Source organism: Nothobranchius furzeri, chromosome 6, assembly GCF_043380555.1.
Source record: "Nothobranchius furzeri strain GRZ-AD chromosome 6, NfurGRZ-RIMD1, whole genome shotgun sequence".
NCBI lineage: Eukaryota > Metazoa > Chordata > Actinopteri > Cyprinodontiformes > Nothobranchiidae > Nothobranchius > Nothobranchius furzeri.
The window spans coordinates 64,273,483-64,295,478 of record NC_091746.1 but is presented as its reverse complement, the minus strand read 5'-3'; the positions used below and the strand labels follow the sequence as shown (position 1 = coordinate 64,295,478).

The window sequence follows — 21,996 nt, the reverse complement described above, 5'->3', positions numbered from 1 at the left end:
TGCTGTCCCCAGAGACTTGTGCTGTCGTTGTGTCCTTGGGCAAGGCACTTAACCCACGTTGCCTGCTGGTGGTGGTCGGAGGGACCGGTGGCGCGAGTGCTCGGCAGCCTCGCCTCTGTCAGTGCGCCCCAGGGCAGCTGTGGCTACATCGTAGCTCATCCCCACCAGTGTGTGAATGTGTGTGTGAATGGGTGAATGACTGATTATGTTGTAAAGTGCCTTGGGGGGTTTCAAGAACTCTAGAAGGCGCTATATCAAATACAGGCCATTTAATCCCAGTACTCGCACTTCCACACTTGCACCCTTCGATTGCGCATTCCAGTCCAGGGGTGTGGATAGGGTGTCCCTACTGAAGAAAAGTGGTTATAAAAATGAGTGTGAGTATTCTGATCTTTGTTGTTGCACACCTCAATTTACCTGAAAGGGATAAATAAAGTCATTTCTATTCTGAACAACTGATGATCCATAAACATTGCATAGTACAGATTAGAGATGTAACGTGAGGAAGTATGGGTTTTTCTGTGCCAAAGGTTGTATATGCCCGGCTGGGTCAAAGCTGGGTCACCAGCAACTTTCACCCACAGATAAAGACCTGAACCGCCAGCAAGTCTGCACGATTCCACAACAACCGAACATCTGGTCTCCAGAAGAAGGACTCCACTGAGTAGCTAGTCATAATAAAACAGAGTCTTAAACTTCCTTTTCTTTATTTTAAATGTTAAATAATCATTTGATCATTTTGCTCATTATAAATGTGTTTTAATCAAATGAATTATTATTATGCTTTGGGTAATCATAATGAACTATAATGAATCAATACTTAATTAAATAATGTTTTTGGGAGATGTTTAGCGATGACCTTCACACTCGCTCACACAGGTCTGCATCCACAGTAACTCCAAAACACATTTGCTCTGACGCACAAGTTTGCTTTGGGAAGAGAAGTGGTTTTTGGTAAGTTAATCAGTTTGAGATTGACAACGAGAGAGAGCGGAGGTGCTGAACAAACGCCAACGGGGAACGGAGCCCCGACGGCTCTTTTCTCCCCCCCCCCCACCCCCCCCCCCACGTGGTTTCTGTCAAGCCAGACAGGATAGCTGAAATGCAACCAGCTAACGCAGACTCGTCCCAGAGTCTTTGATTTCTGAGTTAATTTAAACTTGAGAAAGCGCATCTGCCGAACACTCCAGAAACGTGTACCGAGGTCAACTCTGGACCGGATCGTCAGCACACCTTCGTCTTCTCTGTCAGCCAAGGTGTCACCTGGATGAAACATCCTCCTGTGACGTCCGGATCTAAAAGAGGGTCCTAAGGTCGGTGAGGCAGAACACAATAGATAGCGTTCTGATTAGAGCCCTGCACTGAAGCCCTAGGCCCTCGGGTCGGCCCGGCCCGACGGCCCTCGGGCTGGGCTTCGGGCCAACGACTGTGTAATTACCTCGGACACGGGCCGGGCCGGGCGCCTTTATTTTTATTCGAAATCATTAAAAAAATTAAAACACTTAAACGCAGCAGTAGAGCCCTGTGCGGGACTGTTTTCTTCATCCCGCTCCGCTCCCGCTGAATTTCTGACCATTACAGCCTGCAACCGCAACGTGTGTGTTACACTCCCGCCCGCACCTGCAGCGTGCATGTCTACTCCCGCCCACACCTGCAGCGTGCATGTCTACTCCCGCCCGCACCTGCAGCGTGCATGTCTACTCCCGCCCGCACCTGCAGCGTGCATGTCTACTCCCGCCCGCACCTGCAGCGTGCATGTCTACTCCCGCCCGCACCTGCAGCGTGCATGTCTACTCCCGCCCACACCTGCAGCGTGCATGTCTACTCCCGCCCACACCTGCAGCGTGCATGTCTACTCCCGCCCACACCTGCAGCGTGCATGTCTACTCCCGCCCGCACCTGCAGCGTGCATGTCTACTCCCGCCCACACCTGCAGCGTGCATGTCTACTCCCGCCCGCACCTGCAGCGTGCATGTCTACTCCCGCCCACACCTGCAGCGTGCATGTCTACTCCCGCCCGCACCTGCAGCGTGCATGTCTACTCCCGCCCGCACCTGCAGCGTGCATGTCTACTTCCGCCCGCAACCGCAAAACTCGGAGAAATTATTACCTCACAATAAAAGAGATGTATTGAGTTTGCGTCCTCAACATGTCATTTTATAGGTTATCCGCTTTCACAGCAGTGCTGCGCTCCGTTTCAATCAGGCTGCACAGCAGGATTTCCCCTCGTAGCGATATTTTCTCTAACTCTGATTGCTTCATGCTATAGATCGTTGGAAAGCTGCTTTTATGTACTTTTAGGAACCGTTGGAATTATTTGAATCTGATCAGCCATTCAAAAGTTATAAAACGGAGCATTTTGGATGACAAACTCGCACGTCTCTGAATCTGTGTTGTGATTCGTTGCGCTCAAGACAGGAAATCCCGGTGGCTACCATAATGTATTGTATATGCACGGAAAGCCCCATTTTTTATCTTTTCAGCACTTTTGCAATTTTAATGATATCTTGAACTAGAGCAGGGATCGGCAACCCGCGGCTCTTCCATCCATCTGCCGATGTGCTTGTAAAATAATGAATGGATATTTAAATAAAATGCTTTATATTTTACTGAATTAATTTTATATCTGTAAGTCAATTCTATGTGAAGATTGTCTGCGTAAACCTGAACAGTTCCAGCCCGGTCTTACTGTGAGACCGTGTTGGGTCACGCTTGTGCGTAATCATATGCGCTCATGAGCTGAAGAGGATGTGAGATTCTGGGCTTCTCCTCAGACGGCTCCTGGATGTGTCGCACATTGGAGACAGGAACAAGCGCTATTCAGCCAAAGTTTCATAATCAGGGAACATTTTCTAAGTGACAAGTCTCTCTGAGAGACAGGGTTTGGAAAACACTCGCTTCAGTGGGAAGCTTCCCGCATGCGCTTCTGCGACGCTCGGATCCTGCACGTCTTTTAACACATTGGTCAGGATTGACGCACTTTGTTTTCATTTAGTTGGTTAAAAAAAGTCGGGCTTGGGCTCGGGCCGGGCCAGAGAATCCTGAAAACCTTTTCGGGCCGGGTCGGGCTGGGGCTCCACCCCCTCGGGCCGGGCCGGACACGGGCTCAGATTTTAGGCCCGTGCAGGGCTCTAGTTCTGATGCTGTTTTCCTAATAAAAACTAAGTTTAATTACAAAACATCATTTTTCACTCAGTTCACCTTTTCTCTCCCTGAAGCAATCTCAGACACCTGCATGCACGCATTCATAATTCCATCATCCTCAAATCTTAGCACATCCAACACAAGGTCTATTTGTGCAAGCTTAAAATATCAACTGTTAAAGATTGTCCAACAAGGTTGCCAATGTTGATTGTTTTTCCTATGATTGTCATTTCAAATCATTAGTTTAAATTGAAGAATTAAAACTCTTAAATTTCAAACTTGTCTCTTCATTGAACTGAAACACAGACAAACGGATATGATCGTCAGTTTATCGATGAAAACAACCTTTGAGTCTTCTTATCTCTATAAAATTTGGTTATTAATTTATTAAAATTAATATCTCAAATTAATATGTAGGATGGTTCCTCTTTAATAAAAGAGCCATAAACCATTACACTACAGAGATTAGGACTTTAGTTTGTAAATTGATAACCCAAATAAGTGGAGAAAAATGGATGGATGGTTTCTGTATTTTATCCCGAAAATATTCCATTGGTTGACATGGAGGTGCCGGGATCTAAAGCTTAAGCAGAAACCAGCCTTTAGGGGGGCGCTTGTTTCGTTTTGGACTTACATTTCTGTATCTGTCAGGCACTGTGGTGTTTATTTTTGACAGTCCTGACCTATGCTGCTCACAGTTGCATTTAAAAGTTACTTTATTTTAATCCCCACTTTAATTTTCACTCACTCTCAGTATCAGGTTGAAACATTAAAGTGGGGAATCGACCGCACAATGCACAAATGTAGAAAAGCCTTAATGGGTGTTAGAGAGCGGCTGCTCAGCCCGAAACAAACAGACAGAACCGAAAATGTAACCAAATATGAAAGTCTTCAAACAGCTCCTGTTGTTTTACTTCACAAAAACATCTGGAGGCATGGCAGGGATCTTTCGTCACTGTTTTCGTTTATTTGTTTGATGAGTCAAAGCCTCGCTGGTCTTGTTAAAGGGGCAAGAATAAGTACATGCAGCGTCAACATGCAGGGAAATAACCACAACCACCATGTTTACTTTGATGTTAATTACATATTTCTCACTTCATAAAAAGTAAATTTAGAAAAATCTTCTTAGTTTAAGATTTTTTGGGGTATTTGACATTTCTTTGAGAGTGTGTGTTTTTATTGTCTTCTACAAATAATTTTCTATCATCTGTGATTTACTGTCATCTCTAAAGGTCAACTTCACTGGAAAAATCATTTTATAATCATTGTTTCTGATTAAAATCAGTCACGTTTAACATGCAAGAAACATTCTTCTACCCCTATTTTCTGCTTTAGCTTCTGATGGAAAATGTATGGGAAAACGCTCGGTTCAGAAAAGCCCGGACAGATCTATGTCACACTGTCACCACACATTCATGGACTCACGATGGGGAAGGCTGTTGTTGGTTTGGCGTCCAGGAAACAACAGACAACATCTCGACTGGTAGAAGCTAACCGTTAGCATTGTAGCCTCCAGGAAAGGTCAGTTTCATCTACAGTTTGACCTCTCCAGTATCGGGTCATATGGAGACATATGTCTTAACTGGAAACAATAATCTGCAAGAAATGTACTGCTGCTTGCCCGAGCTCCCTCTTAAGCCTGATTTATGCTTCTCCGTCTGCGTCAGTGCGGAGCACACGCAACGCCATTATCCGTCCTTGCGTAGGGCTCCGGCAGGCACGCAAGTACGTACGGAGTCGAGCCCACTTTTTTAAACATCCGTCGAACAAGACGGATTACGCAAGCTTGTGATTGGTCAGGACGCCGCTGTTGTTTACAGCGCCGCCATTGCAAAGAGAGCCGAGGATAACTAGCGGCAGACACGGAGAAGCTTGAAGAATACCTCGCGAAAAAAATCTAAAAATATGAACGTTTAATTCTCCCGTGACTGGAGGAGTGAAAAGTTGCGAAGCAAGCGTTTTATTTGTGGACGGAAATGACAGGAAACATGGGTTTAGAGGTGGGGTGCGCATGAAGCGGTGGAGGAGAATGAGAGAAAAATATGTCCATGTTAAAAGTCTCTTATATACACAAAAAAACACAAAATAAACACACGATCTTGGACCGATACATGACAGGATACCACAGAACAGCGCTAAGCCCTCTGTTGTCCTGCCGGGCAATTGCTTTGCAACACTCTCCAGGAGACGGAGAAGTATGAGAGCAAAACGCTTCTGTCAATCCATGCGTGTCTGTCCCTTGCGGAGCTGACGGAGAAGCATAAACCAGGCTTTATCCAAGACTGCTTTGCTTCACAGAACAAGAAGGATGAACTTTCATAATTAAATCATATAATGAAATGAGCAATATGAGTTAAATAATCATTTGGTCGAATGAACAGTAATGGCTGACGAATAATAACAATGTTTTTGATTAATCTGTGATTAAATTACTGAAGGTGAAAAGAATATTATTTTGTTATGATCACTAAAGTTTGATTTAACAAGTGAATCACTGTGTCACGATCTGCCCCTGCCCGCCTGACTGTGTTCCTCTCCTGCTATGATTACCCTTATTGTTCTCACCTGTCCCTCGTTTACCTGCCCATGTTTCCCTAATTAGCCCTCTGTATTTATACCACCTGTTTTGCCCCTGTCCTTTGTCAGATCATTGTTGTTGTTTGTTGGTGTTCCTGTTCATCCCATCCTGCCATTAAACCATTTTTACTTTTACTGAAGCCTGCACTTTTACCTCCTGCTCAGCTCATCCACACATGGTCCGCCGTCTCCACCCCCTACACCATGACACACTGTCTATTGACAGCTCACACACTCAGACACACGACAATGACAAGGTTAAACTAATCTCATTACACATTGCTTTCTGTTCCACAAATCAGAACTCCTGTATCTGATGTAAGGTGTGGTTTCTGAGGTTTGTTGGCAAAACCCATTTACATGTCAAATTCTAATTGGCCATGTAATCAAAATATAGCCATCATTAAAACAGAACTCACTTTCTGAGTGAGTCAGTTGAGCATAACTCTGACTGGCCATCGGAGGAACACTCTTCTCCCATCGCATCTGTCAGAACCTGTTGCACGCTAAAGCTGACACAGCCAAGACTCCTTCAGAGTCCATCAGTTCGAGACGCAAAGCTAGTCCACCTGTTTGTTGTGACCTGGAGACGACTCTGGACTGACCTGGTCGTACTGCGGTTCTTCTACAAACCTCGGTACCTTGGGGGTCCACGGACTCCCCAACATCTCGGATTCAAAAGAGGGTCTCCGAAAAGGGGTACGTAGACACAACAGATTGCGTCTGATGTGCTTTTATAAACCCTCACTTCTAGTTTATAGCAGAACAAGTTCACTCCCACTCAGACCTCAGTTTCTTTCAGATACAAGGTTGTGATAAACATTACACACCATTCCATCACATCCATCACATTCCATCCACATAAAGTGTTTCCTAGCTGTCATGTTTTTAATTGTTTAGGAAATACACATCTTACTTTTTATAAACTTGACTCGATCTGCATTAATACGAAGTGTCTTATGATCCCTGAATAAACAAAGAATCCTAATTCTTCTGGTTAAACATTCAAAGATCAATCAGATTGGATTTCCATGTTTATATAGAAATTCACATTTTATTGGTCAAATGTAGTGTAGTATATTGAACATAAAAAGCACCCAAAATACATATGTATGCTAACTCTGCAGAATCAGCAACGCCATGACGCACGGCAGAACTCCTTCAGGGTGCGTTATTTGTGGCGATAAAACATCAACATTACAAAGTAAATGGAGTCAGTGGTGGAGCCGTGTTGCTGTTGTCCAATGAGAGGTGAGATGTCCAAATATCAGGACATAAGTTGTGCCACTCTCTTCTCCAGCTGATTTCTACGACCTCAAACAGATGCACAGAAGCCCCCCCCTCCCCTCCCCTCCCCTCCCCCCAGATTCCTACTATTCCTACTAGAGACCACTAGCCTGGCAAGCCAGACTAAATAAATGTATTATTTAGTCTGGCAACGCTCCATTGACGGCTCTCAGTTGTGGGGCGCGTTCTACGTTGTCTTTCAAATGATCTCTGCATGCTACTGGACAATGAATGTGACATACTCTTGTTTCACTCTGTTGCATCATCCCACCCACCAGGCATATAGAGTGCCCTGATTGGCCCACAAAGCGGATAAAGCTCTGTGATTTGTTCACTAAGCAGATAGAGCACTATGATTGGCCCACCATTATGGACCAATCACAGCTCTTTATGTGTTTGAAACCCCTCTAGAGAGCTGTGATTGGCTAGCAGAGTCCTGGTAGGAGCTGCAGAGGTTCCAATGGAGCGTTCCTAGACCAAACTTTGCAAAGCAAGAATTTGGTCTAGTTCACTTGTCTAAGAGACCACTGCAAATGTAATAAAATATGAGTAGTGCAGATATACATTAAATGAAAATGTACAGTGTTGTTTTTTTTCCAAATTAGTACAAATTCATCCATCTGAACCACTTGCAGGGTCTCGTGGAGCTGGTGTCTGTCTCCAACAGTCAATGGGTGACACTGGACATGTTTCCGGTCCATCAGAAAGAAAAAACAAACAATCGCTTACTCACACCTAGAGACAATGGAACATTTCCACTTAACCAATCATGCATGTATTTGGTCTGTGGGGAGAAAACCCATGAAGCTGCGGCTGGTACCTGCAACCTTCTCGCAGTAAAGTGTTCCACCATGCAGCCCAATAAGGAAAAGCCTCACTGTTTAAGTTTCTCTTTAAAATGTACGCAAACTGACGTCTTGTCCACCTTGTCGGGGGGACAAATGACTAGTAGCAACCAGCTGATTCAGGAGTAGATTGCTATCCCCTCATGGCCTCTCATATGGAGCACCACATATTAGAGCTTTAAAATCATATCTACACGACCACCTGTAAAATGGTTTAATTTTTTCACCAAAATCAAGGACAAAAATGAATTGAAATGTAATGCTGCTGTAACGATTAAATTTACATATTATTTAATGAACCATAAAATGTGAGATTCCATAGGAAATATGAAATCAATCGTATGGACCTTTGGATAATTTAAACCAGAAGATTGAAACTTTTTATTGCAGGGATTGTGTAAGAGCTTTGTATTAACTCAGAGACAAAAGAAAGAGAGTCAAGTTTTAAAAGTTTAAAGATTTATTACTAAACAAATTAAAACTAGACTAACTTTAAACACTAAATGTATGTTGTAACTAAGGTGAAGTGGGACGGAGAATGGTGTAATGTGGAATGTTGTTCAGAACCAGGAAATTCGGAGAAACGATTAGTTCTGATGGGAGTGAAGGTGATGTCTTCGCGCTACGCTTTGATTTGGAGATTCGTAACACACATTGAGGCGCCATTCTGTCGGCCTACGTAGGCTGCCGGCTGGGTCTCCCCGCAGCTCGGCGCATCTCTGTCTGATCGCGGCTTCTGTTTGATGCGCGGGCTGCCAGCTTGTGGAGCTCTGCGATGGAAACCTTTCCACCCGGTTCTCCCCAGTGCCATACTATGTATCGTGCTACCCAGGAGACGAAACCTATAAACAGGAGGATTGAAGGTAACCACACAGAGACTCTAAAATTTCTGGTTATTAAATCTCCTAGTCTTCCCATCATTTTGGGCAACACCTGGTTCCAAAAACACAACCCACAAATTGACTGGTGCAAAGGAAAGATGAAGTGGGACGGAGAATGGTGTAGTGTGGAATGTTGTTCAGAACCAGCAAATCCAGAGAAACGATTAGTTCTGATGGGAGTGAAGGTGATGTCTTCGCGCTAAGCTTTGATTTGGAGATTCGTAACACACTTTGAGATCGATGCCATTCTGTTGGCCTACGTACCCTTGGCGGAAGTCCCCGTCTAGATCAGGAGGTGTAGAAGTCCGACCAGTTTGGACCTTTCTGGAGCCGAAGCCTGTAGAACAGCCGCGTCTGCCAACCAGTCCTGTTTTTGAAATACTTCTGGGTCACGACAGTTTTGTTGGCATCTAGCAAGACCCAAAAAGGGGTCGTGATGGTTCAGCTTTTATTCTGAAAGGAACCGTTGCAGCAGGTGGAACAGCAACAGATTTATCCAGCTTGTCGTCGGTTCTTTCGGCTTAAGAGGAAAGTTACGGATTGGTCACTCCGACAACTTCTCTAGAACGCTTTGAACTGAAGTTAGAGATGACGTGGGCATACTTTTATACTTCGGATGTTTTGGTTTATGGTCGAATGAAAAGATGACAGATTTACCAAGCACCACCAAAACCACGCCTCCATCAGATCTGGCAGATTCTAATTGGATCAGTAAAAGCAATGTGTCGTCTCTTAACGCTACCTGAGATCAGTCCTAGTGGAAACATTTAAAGTTATATTACTTATTATATTCTGTAGGATTATAATATCAAGTAATTAATATTTTCATTTCATAGACTGGTTCACATTTTATTATTGGACTAACACTTTGTTTGATTAGCTTTATTAAAAATAGAGTTCTTTTGATTTATTAAAAGAGTCCTTTGTCTTCATTCTTCTCTTGAGCTGGAAAGTAGAAACAGTTTAGATAAGGGCAATGCATGAGCGGCCTTGACCCATCTTTGAAGATTAGGTTTGTGTCAGAAACTTCTGGTATTGTTTTGAGCACAGCAAATCGGAGCAGGGCCTTTTAGGCCAGAAACGGACGCTACACTGCTGTTTATTCCAGTCCAACTGAGTCATTTTCACAAGTCAGTTATCTTAACCTGTTAATCAGCATCACCGACTCACTCAGAGAAGACTTTTGTTCACGCGCACACACATCTGAGATGATTTTGTGTCACATTCTTCTCAAGTCTTATTGTCAACCTTATCAGGAAGCTAACAGCTGAACAAAGCTCAACACCAGCCAGTCTAGATGGTTCACATACTGACGGCTGGATGTCCAATATTTCTGACTGAAGGCTGCGCAGCAGGGAGCCGAACATAGCTTCATTTCATTTCCAACCAACCCTCTGGTCTTCTGCTTTTATCTAAAATCAAACTAAATGGCGCCTGTTGGTAAGAAGTAGAACAGGAATGGTCCAAACAACCGCTTTTGTATTTCCATACACATTTTGGACAACAGCAAGAGAGTGTGAATGGACTATTTTGAGAGTGTTGTGACTAAAAGGGGAACAACTGGTGCCAAGCCTCCATGCCCTCCTCTTAGTGCTGCTTGGTCAGTCCACTGAAACTCCGGTGGAATGGAAGGATGGAGGAAGCTTCACAGCTTTGCCGGGGAGTTTCTATAATAATAATAATACATTTTATTTAAAAGCACCTTTCAGAACACCCAAGGTCACTTGACAGAAAACACTTAATAAAATACAATAAAACAACAATAAAACCCAAACAAGAAAAAAAAAACAAAGCGAGAAACAGTTCAATAAAATCAGAGGTTGTAGGCAGATTTAAACATATGTGTTTTGAGTTTTGTTTTGAAAAGGGTAAAACTGTCGATGTTCCTGATGTCTGAGGACTAAACAAGCAGCTGCCACGGTCAGAAACAACAAGCTTGATGTTATCCGTCCAGTTCCTGGGATGCTTTTTACTTTGAATGACCTTCAGATTGACATCTGACAGAGGAGCACTAAAGAGCTTCAATTCTAATGTATTCATTATCTTAATATTACTTTAACCTTGTAAACATATGCACCCCAGCTATTACAAGTTTAAAAAATCAGTCACCTTTACTTGATCCCCTTGGTTCAACAGGAGCGTTAGTTTTTGCGATTTTAAATGGGTTTTAACACCACGTGACAGTTTTTAAATCCAGCTGTTCACCAGAGGTTTAATGAGCGACTGATCCATGCGTCCAGGGAGAGCAGGGACTGGCTGGAAGGGGGAGGGCGCTAACGGGGCCGTCACTCCGGTCTGGCTGAGCAAAGGAGGCGGACGGAGCGGAGCCATTCATTCATCTGCGGTCCCGGAGAAAACGTGGAGGATGAGGAGACCCTGAGAAAGTCCAGCCACGTCCGAGTTCTGGTAACCCCGAACCGTTCAAACCCGAGAGGAAACAAAGAGACGTGGTCTCCCCCCACTTTCTCTGAGATCTCCGAGCGTCCACGTTGCGCGCAGCCAGCACGTAAGTATCTGCGTCTGCAGCGAAACGACTAAACTTCTGCTTCTTAAACACTAGAATTGGTTTCCGCTCTGTAGAGGTTCTTCTTTGGCTAAACTCCTCAGAGATGTGCTGACTTTGACTCGAAGGTTTGCTGCTTGGATGAGTTTCAGTCGAAGCTTCGAAGGAAACTCGAGGCAGGAAAGTGGAGCTGCTGCAGCTAAAGTAGTGATGTGACTCTCATCTGGCCCCATTGTTATAGGTATCCGATCTGAATGAGAACAGGGTGATACCCATAAATAATGATAAACACGTGATAGTCAGGCTTTTATCATTATTGCCGACATCTTCCCTTTTGGTTCTGACGTATATTTGACCAATAATTGAAATAAACAAGGTTATTATTCCAGTCTTACAAGAACATCACTCTAGCAGCAAGAAGGGTGCAGGTTCAAATCCCAGCTTCTTCCCACAGACTGAAATCACGCATATCAGCTTAATCAGAAAACTCTGAAGTGTCCCTGTGATGGACTGGAGACCTGTCCAGGATGTCCCCTACCTTTTGACTGATGATTGGAATGATTGGATGATTGGGGGAACCAACTCCCCATGACCCTAACGTGAAGAAAAGTGGTTAAGATCATTAGAGTGTCACTCTATTTTCTTCCACTTGGTGTGTTGAGTGACACCCATAGAGTCAAATCTGAACACCCTCAGGGCAACGCTTATTGTAGTAAACCTTGTGGATGAAAGGGTTAAATTAAGGAAGTCTAAGTATAGTTGAGAGCTTCAAAACGAGGTTTAACTTATCTTAACTCTAAACCAAGTCAGTTGATTTTTTAATGTAAAAGCCTCTCATAAAAACTGACCTCCATCATGTGACCATTATGTTGATTAGAATTGGTTTAAAGTTGCTCTGCTGTTGTTTCTGCAGTCCTGACGGGGTGTGACTCCCAACTGTAGCGTTGAGTTTCAACATTAAACTTCAGAACCAGTTACCACCTCTAAACCAGTGTTGTGTGTGAGAGCAAGACTTATTCTTGGTGAAGGTTTGATGCAAGCACAACAAAGGCTGTGATTTAGTTGGACTTGCTTGTTATTTTTGGCAAAGTTTGCTTGTTTCTTTCCACGTGAATGATGCTTTTTTGGTCATTGTAAAGGTTATGAAGTATTCCTTCATCCTGAATGATCTCCCATCCAAGTAAACACCAGCAGCACTGATGAGCTAACCACTAGTCGGAGCAATAGTGTGATGCTGTCACGTAAAAGTTGTTGAGGTTTTTTAAGTGGGTTCTGTGGAAAGGTTAATGAACAAAAATATCTCTTTTGTTACTTGATGTCTCTCCAAACAACCTCAGTTTAGTGAAATATAGTATAGTTTGCAGAGGTGTGGACTTGAGACACATGACTTGGACTCGAGTCAGACTCGAGTCATTATTTTATTGACTTCTGACTTGACTTGATAAAATCTATAAAGACTTACGACTTGACTCGGACTTGAATGCCAATGACTTGCGACTTGAATCGACTTGCATCTGTTGACTTGATGATGACTTGAGCATATTTGATATTTTGGGACAAAAGTGGCACGAACTGGACAAAAATCATGAGTCATTCTTTGTTTAGAATCAGTTTCAGTTGCACTTTCTGCTTTGAGCAAATAAGTTAAGCTTTATTTCTGTAATTTATTTATTATCATTGTCATTAAATTGAAGTTGGACAGATGACTTGATTATGACTTGAAAATTCAAAGTTAAGAACTTGGACTTGACTTGGACTTCCAGATCATTGGCTTTGGACTTGACTTGGACTTGGTTGTCTTTGACTTACCCCTTCTTTCCACTGGAGCCGTCAACAGCACGTTACTGCAGCAGCACGTCATAGCTGCTGATGGGAACCGCTGTGGTCAACAGAACCTTTTCCACCAGAGCCGTCAGCAGCGCGAGTCGGCCGCGTCTCAGGAGCAGCATGTCGCGGCCCTTACGCGCCGGTTCTATTTTCTACGCGCGACGCCTCTGAAACGTGTCAAGTTCGACATTTTTGGGGAAGGAAAGACAGGAAGGAAATCGGACGCGGAAATGGAGAGAAGCTCCCGAGATTTCCAGAAGAAATAAACGTACTGCCTTCCGGTTGCTTTACTTAAAAAACGTTACTAACTGTGCGGCCCCATGAGAAGTTATCACCTAGCTAGCGGTCTCCTTTGTTTTTCAGGTCCGTATTGGCGATTATAAAACAGACAGAACATAAAACACAAACCTTTTGGAGCCATGTTGTAGTTTTCTCCTGCTTGTTGTTGTGTTTACTGACGATGTCACTCGTGTGACTTGGTGCTCTGTCGGTGACAGCTGCTCCCCTGCTGCTTCGTGTCTCGTGGGAAGGGCCAAGCAGCAGCTTACGCGAGCAAGACGTGCTGCTGCAGTAATGTGCTGCTGACGGCTCCGGTGGAAAGAAGGGGTTACTTGTGACTTGCAAAGCAGTGACTTGGTCACACCTCTGATAGTTTGATCAAACAAATGAGCTAACCTGCTAACAGTTTATGCAAATGCTATTTTATGGGCTTTAAACTGCCAAAAAAAAGTACATTTCTTTATTATTCCAGCCAAACTGTTATGAAGTACTTGTCAAAAGTGTAATATCTGGTAGCACTATAGCAAATTTTTGCTGCAAACTGCCATGACGTGGAAAATTCACGGCGGTGCAAAAAGTCTAAAGAATAAAATCTGAAAGAACTGCTGGAGGGTTTAATTTTTAGAGTTGTTTTAGGATAACTTAAAAACTTTTTAATTGGCCCCACTTTGTCTAACCTGGTAGTTTAATCTATCCTCTGTTTTCAAACTGACGTAACTAAAATTACTGCACGCAACAAGCAAACTTTCCACAGAGTGCCCCTTGCATAGATTTGAAGTCTAAAATCAGCCTTATTCGTCTAGTAACCCTTTTTACCCGCTTTGTCGTTACATGGTTATTTACAGGTGCAAATATCACCAGCAGCTGCCAAATGTAGCACCTCTGGTGCATCCAGGGGTCAAGTCCAGCAGGAATCCCTAAACAAGTCCATTGAAAGAACTTTGGTCAATGAAAATGACAAAAGTACAGTAATGCTGGCAAGATTAGTCGATTAATCATTACGACAACTACCAAAAGTGTCGGCGGCAGATGTAATAATCGTTGTCAGAGTTTATTTTTTGAATCCTTGATTTTCTCTGTACATCGCACTGCTTTGTCTGCCTATCTACTAGGGCAGGCCTATTCAAATGGCGGCCCGTGGGCCACATCCGGCCCGCGGGCCCTACCCAGCTGGCCCACCTCACCCAATCCCCCAACCACCAACAGAAAAAAAACTGTTGAAAAACTGTTTTAGCATGCAAGTTTCTAAATTCCCACACTGATATTGCACTTGAACACAACACCATTTTAGCAATCACGGACATATATACGTAGACGCCCCGTGGACTGGTGCTGTCTATTGGAGCTGCCATAGTGTCGCTTCTACATATTCATGTCTATGTTAGCTGTGACCCAGCAATGACCCAGCCCAGCTTGTGGAGCAAACAAGCGCCTTTCAGGCAAAACTAAACATGTTTGCAACTGACTTGACTGCTGAAAGAATGCTACATTTTCCCACACTCCGTAAAGCCACCTCTTCTCTGAAAGTCACGGCAGAAATGACTGGTTTAGTCGCGAAACTGAAGGACAACTTCGCCAGTCGCCTGGAGGATCTGTCACTTCCTACAGAGGTAATGCAATTAACGAAAGATCCATTTGCTGCCATCGCTGAGGAAACATCGTCCATCAAAGCTAAGAAAGTGGTCTCTTCTATCGATGAGGAACAGTTCCTGCTGGAGTTGGTGGACATGCAGTCATCACTTACGATGCCACAAGAGCTGCGCACAAATGGCCCCGCTAAGTTTTGGAGTCATATCAATGCCCATCAGTTCCCAAACCTCAGGAATGTAGCTGTGACTGTTCTCAGTATGTTTGGATCCACCTATATTTGTGAATCCAGCTTTTCCCATATGAATGCAATCAAAACAAACCTGCGCTCCTCTCTCACTGAATCCTTTCTGCACTACTGTCTGCGCATTGCACTCAGCTCCTATGAGCCAAATATTCCATTTCTTGTTCAAAACAAAAAGTGGCACCTCTCGCACTAAAGTTGCAAGAATAACGGTCAAGCTTAAATGTTTATTTAGTAGCTGCGACTGAGTTATTGGAGGTTAATAAAACAAATGTTTGTATTACCAGCTCTGCAGCTGGTAAATTAATACAGATCATTAAAGCAATAAAAGACATTGTGCATTGCTTTTTTGTCATTGTATTAGTGGTAGAGGTAATATCAGTCAAAATATTAAAATTTAATATTTAAACGTTGTCCGTAAAATATATAATAAAGATATGGGTATCCGGCCCAAAGCTGATCCACGATTTTGAAATCTGGCCCAGTAGGGAAAGTAATTGAATAGGCCTGTACTAGGGGTTGTATGAACTAGTCGACTAGTCGACTTCACGGCTCTGTAGTGACTTTTTATGCCTGTCATCAACTAGTCACTGTCACGTGATAATGACTGACAAGATGCAGTCCTCGGAAGACAGCGGGTGATGAGCCCCTGCGCGTCTGGATCGAGGCGGAGGCGACGCGCTATGCGGTACTGACACCGGCGGTAAAACGGACATTTAACCAAACTGTGACCTTTTCCCTCTTGCAATTTAACCTTCCCCTCACCCCCATCCTAATCTTAACCAGTTTGTGCATGCAAAGCTCTGATCATTGACGTGCGCTCCAGACATTGCGTCCTGAGCACCGCCAAATCAGGTGCCTCAAAAACAAATTAAACACGCAATCGTTCATGTCGGCTCATTTCCTTTCATGTTTTCTGTCTGTTATTTGTGCCTGATGCATTTCGCTGCTGCGGAGCGAGGCACATCACCTGTTGTCCTCCGGTGACACACCCCCAAGATTCCACTATCTCCACTCCGCTCCGCTCCGGCATGAACTCCGCAGCAAAAACGGTCCCGTTCGGCCGGCGAGCAGCGGCACTCCGCTGTTTTTGCGGTCGGTAGATCTTTTAGAACTGCAGTTCAAAGGTAACTCATAAGGTGAATATATATGAACGCAGGTAGCAGTTTTTCTTTAGGATTGAGAGGAGATGCAGGAAGATAATAAACAGGCAGTACAGAAAAATAGTCAAATAAAAACATGTTCGCTTTTGTACCTGGTGGTTGCAACAAACAGACACCACTGAAGGTAATCAGAAGTGAGGAACAGAAAATCATTATTTTAATGTTTAGAGCAGCAGGAACTCCGAGAGGCTGCAGGCGCATCAGTGAGATTGCGGCTGCTGCGCAGGGGGAGGGGGGAGAGGGCTGAAGTAGGATGCAGAAACTACCGTTGTTAAAAGAGATGTGTTAACTTAGAAAATGTGGGCGCAATTTTAATTGTCAAAAACTCCAGCGAACCTACCGACCCCCCCCCCCCCGCTTCCGGCGTATGACGTCATCAACGACTAGTCGAAGTCGACTCGACTTTCATTACTTGAGTGTCGACTTTAAAAAAAATAAAGTCGTGCAGGCCCTACTATCTACCCTTGATACACGTGTGCAATGCAAGTCACCGTGTTAAATAAAGCTTTCCTCTTCAATGGACAGCTTTGTTACCAAGGCAACAACACGCACACCTCTGCAAGCAAAACGTCCTCACTGGTTATATTAAAGCAGCCGCAAGCTGGTGCAATAACCTACAATTCACACATGATCCTATTAGCTGACCTATCGCCAAAATAATTGGTGACTCGTCGGTAATCAAAATCGTAATTTGTGGCAAAAGCTGTGGAAATTTAGCCAGGCAAGTCATCCTATATATGTAAATCTTGTCTGGCTATGGTCTTTTGACGGCTCTCAGTCGAGGGGCAGGATGTATGGTTGTCTTTCAGACTGTCTCTGCATGCTATTGGATAACAAACATGACGTACTCACTGCTGTGGATTTCAGTCAACAAGGCGGTCCGCCATACTCTGTCAAAGAAGATGCAAATACATCCATTTTCTAAATAAACAAAGGCCCTTTACCATGCTGGCTAATCAGCGTAATACTGCCACCACGATGTGTCTTATGAACCGGCGTTGTGGGAATTTTGCGACATTTGCACCGCCACACTTGGTAGTAATATTGTTGCAGTGCCAGACTTGTGAATGCATATTACACCTTGGCGCAGCAGAGGGAGGTGTCATGATCACATGGGGAGTTACTGCCGCGCTTCGACTGGCAACTATATTGAAAATGAAAGTAAACACGGGCAGCAAGTTTCACTTTTGTAAACAGAACCAGCTGAGATGATAAACTAAAGCGATGCAACACTCCAGGAACTTCTCTTCATTAGAGCTGGAGGTCAGATCACTGTACAGGGACTGTGGAGGACAGACACCTTTAGGAGCTGCTTGTCAAAAAAAAGTAACAAATGCTGCTTCGATCACAATAAAAAACAAGTAATGCTCAAGATAAACGGAAGTCCACAGCAGTGCAGAGACCTCCCCATACCCTCGTTATACCGCCATCGCGTAATCGCAGTGATTCCTCTAACTAGGCTCAGCCATGGCACTGCACCACTGCTGAAACTCCAGCACCATGCCTACGAGGTACAAAAAGAGCGCTGTGATTGGACCGCTACAGAGCAGTGGCCGTCTTAGTTTTGCTCAGTCACACTAACATCCTGCCCACCTGGCTAATGGAGCACTGTGATTGGACCACCAGGAACGTCAGTCAACAGAGCAGTCCATCATTACATCATGGAAGAACTATATAAAACAAAAAAAAAAAAAAACATGAAACAATTCTTTGTTTTTCTAAATAAACGTGCTGTGATTGGCCAGAATAATACCGGACGGGGCTGCAACGTTCCAATGGAGTGTTGCTAGATCGTGATTTTTGCTTTGGCAAGTGATGATCTAGATTCTGGGCTGGTGGAATTTAGGATATTGGAGCTGTTGTAAGAGAGCATAAATGCGCTTCGGTCTTTTACTGCATTTGTACTTGCTGCCTGTTGATCCGTTTTTTGGGTGTAAAAACTATTTTTTCAAACAGAGGCCATTCAAGAAGCTATTTACCAGAGGTGTGGATTCAAGTCACATGACTTGGACTTGAGTCAGACTTGAGTCATTATTTTAATGACTTCTGACTTGACTTTATAAAATCTATAAAGACTTACGACTTGACTCTGACTTGAATGCCAGTGACTTACGACTTGCATCTGTTGACTTGATGATGACTTGAGCATATTTGATATTTTAGCACAAAAGTGGCACGACATGGACAAAAATCATAAATCATTCTTCATTCTGGGTTAGATCTTGTTCTGCTAACTGCAGCAGCACTGTTTATAATCAGTTTCAGTTAAACTTTCTGCTTGTTTGAGCAAATAAATGAAGCTTTAAGAAGTTTTATTTCTGGAATGTATTTTTATCATTGTCATTAAATTGAAGTTGGACAGATGACTCAATTATTACTTGAAAATTCAAAGTTAAGGACTTGGACTTCCACATCACTGATTTTGGACTTTACTTGGACTTGATTGTCTTTGACTTGGACTTGACTCAAGACTTGACTGGAAAGTCTTGTGACTTACTTGTGACTCGCAAAGCAGTGACTTGGTCACACCTCTGCTATTTACACCTAGTAAGAAAGTAATTATTAATATATAAAAAAGGGCATTTTATTGTCAGGTTTTAGTTCATTCAGCTTTTTTATTCCACTGTTAATTTTGCAAGGTTACAGCACTGTAGCCACTGAATGGCCTCAAGTTTATAACTGAAATTAGCTACAACCATTTTCTAATTTCTGCTTTTTAAAAGGAAGGCAGCTGAGCTCTAATGGCATTTCGGTCATTACTGAGAGGTTACTACCATTAAAGATAGTGCTTTTAGGGGTTGCCAGTGGTTTGAGACCATGTGTCCGTGCATGTGGTCCCTCAAGTTCGACCCATTAAAGAAAACCCCATAGCATGCTTCACCACCACGACCCTGCTGAGCACTCCATTCCTCAGTTGAAGCCACAAGAAGAGTAAAAATACATGCTCGTGGCAGCCTGGATAGTGCAGATGCTTTGGAAAAGTCCTTAAAAGTCCCCCCCCCCCCCTTTTTTCCCTCTTCCGAACTGAATGGTTCAAAGCTTGGAAAAAACATAACTGGCTTCCCCGTTGCCTGATGCACAGGATGCAGTTTGCAGTGCTTTTAATGAACATGACTAAAAACATGAAACAAAAGTTTAACTGCTCAGCCATTCATGCCGACCACATCGTCTACTTTTCGTGCCTCTTTGGGCTTTGATGGAGGAACTTTTGTCATTGGTCCAGAACTCTGGTAGCACTTTATGGGATTGGTCAATATACTTCTCCTAGAATAAGGAGTATTCTTAGTGGATGTTTTCAGCTTCATCGCATCCATACACTGGAATCCTAAATATCTCCATGCCTATTCATCTACTAGAGTAAATATTATTAAGTGGTCTAGTGAAGGAAATCAGACCTGGGCACTATTGGTGTCTGCTTGAAAGCAAGCCAGGAGCATGGTGTCTCCATGACCACAGTGTGAAATCCACTAATTGAACGTCTGCTCCTGTGTCAGAAAGGTTAAACCAGACCACTCCAGGCGGCTCAGGCTAACATCTGGAATACAGTTTTTAGCTGCAGAGCCCTGCTGTGGAAGTCCTTGGGTGTAGATGGCCCAGATAACAAGACATGTTTATTTCAACCCTCAAACAACTAAAGCAACTCGTGTACATAAAATAATTTTATTTTTCATGTTTTCCTGTTGCAATTAGAACTTTTTCTGTCCTTTTGGGGGGGGGGGGGGGGGGGGGTTCTGCAAAAGCGGTCAATAAAACTTTCAGCAGGATCATCTAGGAAGTTCCCTCATGAAACCATCACATCACAGTTTATTTATAATGTGTTAGACTTAAGGCTGTTTATTTGGCTATAAAAGTGATGTAATGCTCAACATTTAATCCAGAGAAAATCCAAACGTGGTCACAATACAAAGGTTTTAAATTCCAAGCATCTTAGAAGAATAATTCTCTCAGAATTAGAAGCTGACGCGTGGCTGAATTTGTTTTTTTTATTGGATGTCTTGGATGGGCCGACTGGTCCTGGAAAAGTTTGTCTCATGGTCTGCAAAGTAAACGGCTGAAGAACTAGACGTCTGTAAAGTTTTGGTTTGGGAATCTTTTTAGATTTTTGTTGTTTAGGATGGATGCTTCTGATTAGAGCTGAAACGATTCCTCGAGTACCTCGAATAATTCGAGTACAAAAAATCCTCGAGTCAAATTCTCTGCCTCGAGGATTCGTTTAATTCATATTTAATTAATTCATGGCTTTGCAATCGCCCGGGTAGGGCTGGGGGTAAACGATTATTTTTAAAACGATTATTCTGACGATTATTTTATCGAATAGTCGACTATTCTAATGACTATTTAGAAAATTAATCTAATGATTATTTTTCTATTGCACAATTAACAAAAACCAGAAAATCTCAAATAAATTCCTCAAAAAAATTGATAAATTCTTACTGTAAGAGAATAAACACTACAGGCCTTCCATTTTGTATAACACTGCGTTTATTGTGTTGGTTGGTTATGTTCTGGTGACGTGTAGAACTTGGGAGAGCAGGCTGCTGCCTGAGAGGTGGTAGAAGATGGAGTGTCTCCATGCTGCTTTGTTTTGGTCACTTATGTGCGTGAGGCGAGTGGTCTTACGGGTTAAACCAAACTCAGGTGATATTTTACACTAAACCGAAAACCCACAACACTCTAAATGTAATAAAAGGGAGATCTGCACCACAAAAAAAATGAACTCTAAACCAAAACGTAACAGCTTATCCCAACGCAAGAAGCTGTTAGCGAAGATGCTAACAGTAGCTTTACCAACATTAAGTTCAAGTTACCAAGTTTAAATAAACCAAAAACACCCAGCAGCAAACAGACCAGCACGGAGGAGAGACTGCTACCACCAAAACAGCTCTCCTCATGTCTGAAAGAAGCTCCTTAATGAAGGGAGAAGCGCTCCCGGTGATGTCCTACATCTGCGGTAGACACGAAGCAGCGCATCTGACGCCGGAAGTTGTTGTCCGTTGCCGGGAGACGAAGGCGGGCAAAACAGGAAAATAATCTAGTAGTGGACGGACGTTGTTCCGGGTCTTCGGTATTTGGCGGAGATGTTAGTGAAGGCGGAGAAGAGGGCGAACTAGAGGAAAAACAGGCAGATTCCTCCTCTATTTACAAACTCCTGGGGATGCAACAAGTGGGCGCGGTGCGTCGACTTCCGGATCTGACGTCGACAAATTTTTAGAATCGAGCCGTCGACGTCGTCGAGGCTTCGCTACAGCCCTACGCCCGGGGTCATGTTTCACCCGGACCGAAATAAGTGACGCACATGCCCACTGGACTGAATGCACATGCGAGTGGCGTATGTAACTTAACTTTCTCTTAAGCCATGGCGGACAACGTGGACCCCGGTGGAGTGCGAAAAAGACAGAAAATGTCAAGTTGTGGAACCATTTTTCACGTCGTTAGGCGGAAAACGTAGTCCAGTATAAATACTGTAAAAATGGATTTAGCCTAGCACAACACCACATCCTCCGTGCTGCAGCACCTGTAAATGTCACTTCTGCAAGCGGACTCGGAGCCTCTACAAGATAATGCATTTTAGCCTGTATTTCTATATATTCTGCGGACACTGTGCGACTTTTTCGTTTGTAGCACTCAGTTTCAGCTCACACCATACATCTGGTAGCAA

General features: G+C 43.6%; 1 protein-coding gene across 1 annotated transcript in view; it reads left to right on the top strand.

The window, feature by feature from the left end:
* The first annotated feature begins 11,063 nt into the window (after window positions 1-11,063).
* lhfpl2a (LHFPL tetraspan subfamily member 2a) overlaps window positions 11,064-21,996 on the top strand; it is a 79,278-nt gene continuing 68,345 nt past the window's right edge. The window contains exon 1 of the mRNA XM_015943127.3: window positions 11,064-11,240. The gene's annotated coding sequence lies outside the window, so the exon portion shown is untranslated. The remainder of the gene's footprint in view (window positions 11,241-21,996) is intronic.